The sequence below is a fragment of the Eurytemora carolleeae genome, unplaced genomic scaffold (assembly GCF_000591075.1).
Source record: "Eurytemora carolleeae unplaced genomic scaffold, Eaff_2.0 scaffold1119, whole genome shotgun sequence".
Lineage (NCBI taxonomy): Eukaryota > Metazoa > Arthropoda > Copepoda > Calanoida > Temoridae > Eurytemora > Eurytemora carolleeae.
The window spans coordinates 97,929-103,616 of record NW_019397298.1 but is presented as its reverse complement, the minus strand read 5'-3'; the positions used below and the strand labels follow the sequence as shown (position 1 = coordinate 103,616).

General features: G+C 34.2%; 1 long non-coding RNA gene across 1 annotated transcript; it reads right to left on the bottom strand.

Moving 5' to 3' along the window:
- Positions 1-1,663: 1,663 nt before the first annotated feature.
- LOC111713346 (uncharacterized) lies at positions 1,664-2,460 on the bottom strand. Its single transcript, XR_002767674.1, has 4 exons — positions 2,412-2,460; positions 2,256-2,313; positions 1,889-2,189; positions 1,664-1,823 (listed from the first exon to the last, which is right to left on the bottom strand). It is a non-coding gene; the product is annotated as an uncharacterized LOC111713346 (long non-coding RNA).
- Positions 2,461-5,688: the final 3,228 nt, after the last annotated feature.

The following is a 5,688-nucleotide window of genomic DNA, read 5'->3' as shown; positions in this document are numbered from 1 at the left end:
GTGGTGGCCCGGAAGGGGAAATAGTGGTGGCTCATGGCTGCTGGAAGAGAAAAAAGCTAATATGTGGCCCGGAAGGGAAAATAGTGGTGGCTCATGGCCGCCTGCCTTACCCCGCTCATGGTATAAGGTTTTATTTCAAACTGGGTCTCGGCTCTCAAGACTTCATATCACTGGCTTACTTTACCCTATCTATATGATACCATTGAAGTATGATCAATAAAAACCTTCATATTTATGTTCTACGAGGCTAAAACCTTTTAAAGATTCTACTTGATCCAGTTAATATCATTTCTATGGAGAATCAATCCAGAGCTTTATCCATATAAAAGATTTATTTAGGGTTAGGTTAGGCCCCCGATCCACTGGAGGGATTCAGATGTCTTTCCAAGGGGTTTTTAATTCCACAGGAGGGATTCAGTTATCCTTCTTAGGGATTTATAATTCCACTGGAGGGATTCAGATGTCCTTCCTGGGGGGTTATAATTCCACTGGAGGGATTCAGTTATCCTTCCAAGGGGTTTATAATTTCACTGGAGGGATTCAGTTGTCCTTCCTAAGGGTTTATGATTCCACTGGAGGGATTCAGAAATCCTTCCTGGTGGGGGGTATAATTCCACTGAAGGGATTTTGTTATCCTTCCAAGGGGTTTATAATTCCACTAAAGGGATTCAGATGTCGTTCCTGGTGGGTTCTTATTCTACTGGAGGGATTCAGTTATCCTTCCTAGGGGTTTCTAATTCCACTGGAGTTGTTCAGTTATCCATCCAAAGGGTTTATTATTTCTGTGGGTGGTTATAATTCCACTGGAGGGATTCAGAATCCCTGGAAGAAATCCATCCAGTGGAATTATGAACCCCTAGGAAAGATATCTGAATCCCTTCAGTGATATAATAAACCCTCAGGAGAGATATTTGGATCGCTTCAGTGGAATCACAATTTTTACAAACCTCAGGAAGGATACCTGAATTTATCCAATGTAATTAAAAACACTCGTGGAATTATAAACCCCCTGGAAAATTATATGAATCACTCCAGTGGAATTATAAACCACCAGAAAGGATATCTGAATCCCTCCAGTGAATTTATAAACACCCTGAAAAAATATTTAAATCCCTCCAGTTGAATTATAAACCCCTGGAAAGATTTCAGAATCCCTCCAGTGGAATTATAAACCACCTGGAAAAATATTTGAATCCCTCCAGTCGAATTATAAAACCCCAGAAAGGATATCTGAATCCCTCCAGTGGAATTATAAGCCTCTAGAAAGGATAACTGAATCCCTCCAGTGGAATTATAATACTCAAAAAGGATAACTGAATCTTTCCAGTGGAATCATAAACCCCCAGGAAAGATATCTAAATCCCTCCAGTGGAATTATAAACCCATAGGAAGGATATCTGAATCACGGTTAGATTATTTATATTATGAATGTTAAATAAATCGTAAAATAATAAACATGTAAAGTTAGCCAATAAAATTTGCTCCATGTGTGTAATGTGAATATTTCATAACATACTAATGTGATTTAAAAATGCACTTACAAAGTTGATACGGCCGGAGGTTAATAGCTCATTATATCTTAGCCAACATATCTCGTATACAACTAAAAATATCACGGTGAGTTCATTTGAAAGATATAGACTTTAACTTTCAATATGTGTTTTCAATTGTTTATAACTCGAAGAAGTAGCTCACACTCATCACAAGAAACCAATATGTACCTATTGTTATCCGGACAGAGACTGGGGAATAGAAGGTACAGGTAAGATCATCTTGGAGATTACAGGAGTTAATCTAGCACTCAGGGTTGATAGAGGAGATATCTAAACGAGATTAAATTAGTTTATTTAATCCTTTGAGTAACTAGTTTCAATCTGTTAATCATCACCTTTTATAATTCAGCTTTATCTTCAAGCGTAGTTCTACTTCATCCAAAGAGAGATCGCAGCAACGGCGGGAGATGGTAGCTACGGAGGAGAGATGGCAGCTACGGCGGGAGATGGTAGCTACGGAGGAGAGATGGCAGCTACGGCTGAGAGATGGCAGCTACGACGGAGAGACTGCAGGTACAGTGGAGAGATGGCAGCTATGGTGGAGAGATCGCAGCAGCGGCGGAGAGATGGCAGCTACTGCAGGTTTGAGATGACGAGGATCTGAGTAGCAACTCAGATCAGAGGAACCAGGCTTATCTAAAGATAAACCAAGAGTTAAATGAAATTCCAAGTCAGCTTAACTGGAGTTTCTCAATTGATCACCTGTTTATATTTAAAGTTCAGACTTCAGGTAGTACAGGTGGTAGCACGAGATTATTAACTGGAATCACTTTTATAAACATCGATTAATCTCTCAGTTTAGAATAGAGCTTTAATGTTCGTTGAAAATCAGAAAACACATTTAGATGTTTAATAAACCTTGAGTGCACAACCTGGATTTAACAGGACATTCGTTTAATAAAAAACAATCTATCCCATTATGTTCTGAAACATAAGGGCCATTAAATATATGTTTGAATATAAGTTTTAAGAAGTAAACTTTGAGACTATATATATAGGCTAGGCATGTAATTTAAAATTCTAGTTCTCAGGTTAAAAATTCCAGTAAATATAGTTTTATGATAAATCTCATAAATGTAGAATAAATATTTGTAGATAGAATATTAGAGTCTTGAACACTTCGCAGAGTAGCTCATGCTTCGTGAATCAACCTGAAGAATAGTCATATAAAGATCTCTAGATCTTACATGGAAAGATATCTGAATCCCTCCAGTGGAATATAAATCACCCTGTGTAAAGTTTTAAATTGTAAAAAGCATTTTTTCGAACCCCTCCAGTGAAAATTAATTCCCTCCGTGATGCCCATTGGAGAACTCTGACATATGTATAAATACGTATTTTTAGGTTTAGGAATATGTTTAAAACACTTATTTTCCATATGTATGACATACGTAAGTTCCTAACCATTTCCTTGGTAAAAATTTTTATTTTTCTATCCATAAAAATACGTATTTGACCAATGTATAAATAGGTATGTAAAAAACCTAAAAAATCCAATGAATCAGGAACTTTTAAGTTTTTCCTACACGTAGATTTATGTTTTAAAAATTCCAAACATTTGTTAATTTTTGGAATTTTTCAGTATTACCTATATGTAAAAATACGTATTTTTCAAGTTCTAAAACAAAAATGTTAAAAAGTGGAGTATAATTGATCCATCTAAATCAACATTAATATATGCAATTTATCTGTATTTTTAACAATTACGTAATCAATATGTGTTATACTTTATACAATTACCATGTTACCTGTTACAAAACTGTCAAAGTAAATCTTCTAATTATCAAAAAATCGAGAATTTACTGACATTGATTATAATAAAAACACCAATTTACTCAAAAATGCTAGCAATTTTGAAACATTGCATTTTCCACAATGTTTGCATTAAATTTCTTACAGAACAATTCTCTTAAAAGAAGTACAAAAAAATTCTAACCATAAAATGCATTTTTGTGCAGTAAAGGTTCCGTAAATATATTTACACATAGAAAAATTACTTGGTATAAAATTTACGAAAATATATGTATTATTAAGTTTGCCTCAAACTTTAAAACTATAAAAAAAATTAAGTAAAGAAAAAAACATAAAAATACGTAAAGTAAAAACCTAAAAACTGTAAAGTTTAAAGCACACATTATCAAACATTTATTTTCTTATTTAAACTTTATATTTTATAAGAAACTATAACACTGAGTGGCTACCCATGGGTGTCCACAAAAAGTTTCAGCCCAATCGGTGCATCCGTTTGGCCGCTCTTATTTGCCCACGGGCTATCAGGACATTTTCGCATACAGCGTAGGGTTACCAGGACCTCTCCGGCTATCAGGACCATCGCATTCACAGTAGGGTTATCAGGACCAAAAAACGGCTGTCAGGACCTTTTTGTTTAGTGTCAGCGCAAAAAACGCAAGCAAACAAGCACATTTATAGGGTTTAGCGAAAATGTTTCTATACCGATTTGATTATACGCTCAAGTAGAATATCACATATAATGACAGTAACATAAAGATTAGCTTTATAAAATTAATCCATATCACCATTATTTGGATGATGATGATAATAAAAATCATAAGAATAATAATAATTGATATAGTATGTTTTCTATAAGTATTAATAATAACTATAACAATAACTATAAATTAGAAGCGAGAATCAAAGAAAGGAATTGAAATTTTCGCCACAAAATTTTCAAACTGATGGTGCAAACCTTTGATATTTCAAGCTTAGATTATTTAATCTAACAGAATTCATAGTCAAATCTCTCAATTAAAGGTCCAGAAATACCCCAAAAAAATTGTTTCCTATCTTATTATTTAAACTAATATGCCTGTAAAAATACAGATAGAACATGTGATAACAGAAGTTTACAGATAGAGAGTAGGAGAACTGGAGTTTACTGACAGAAAGCATGAGAACTGGAGTTTACAGATAGAAAGTGTAAGAATTGTAGTTTACAGATAGAAAGTGTGAGAACTGGAATTTACAGATAGAAAGTAGGAGAACTAGAGTTTACAGATAGAAAGTATGAGAGCTGGAGTTTACAGATAGAAAGTAGGAGAACTGAAGTTTACAGATAAAAAGTGTGACAGCTGGAGTTTACAAATAGAAAGAAGGATAGCTAGAGTTTACAGATAGAAAGTAGGAGATCTGAAGTCTACAGATAGAAAGCTAAGAACTGGAGTTTACAGATAGAAAGTAGGAGAACTGAGTTCTTACAGATAGAGACCTTATGAGAACTGGAGTTTACAGATAGGAAGTAGGAGAACTAGAGTTTACTGGCAGAAATTGGGAGAACTGGAGTTAATAGAGTAAAAGTAAGAGTTGGTAAACTTAAATTTTTTGAACAAATATGAAATTGAAGTTTACGGCTTTTTGTTCAATTTTTTTTTTTGGGGGGGGGCGAAAGTTTTTTTGCATGTGCAATTATGCCCCCCCCCCCCCTCCTGAGATCAGATAATGGTTTGATCCGCCCTTAATAACACCCTTGAATTTAATAAATTTATTAAAGGTAAAGAGTCTTTGCCACAAACTCAAATTTTCTAATCTCTTTATCTTTGCAACCCAATGCCTTAGACCTTAGATATTTCAAACTATGAATTATGGTAGATCAAGTTTAGGTAGATCAAAGGTTTGCACCATCAAGTTTCTAAGAAATAAGGACTAGAAAATTTGATTTTGTGACAAAAATCAAGTCATTTTTTAGCTAAAACATGTATTTACTTCTTAAGCAATTTCTCAATTGTTTCTAAAACAAGGATTTTACAAGTCACTTTTCTTTTCAATGAATATTAATAATATTGATAATTATTTATGATGACTAAAAATAAGGGGCTATAATAAAATACATTTGTAATGCTTAACAAGAATGTAAGAGTTATTTCAAGTAATTTTAAAGGACATGACCAATTCACAATGACACCCTTAAAAACCGTAATTTATTTCTTGATCAATTATGAAGAAGATAAAATCGATTTAGATTTCTAAAACCTTCCTGTTCGTACAGGTTGATCTCTCTGGTCTGGAGTAAAACCTTCCTGTTTAGACAAGCCTGCTCAGGATAGGATGGATAGGATGGATTAGAAAGATAGGTTGGATAGGATGGATAGGATGGATAGGATGGATAGGATGGATAGGA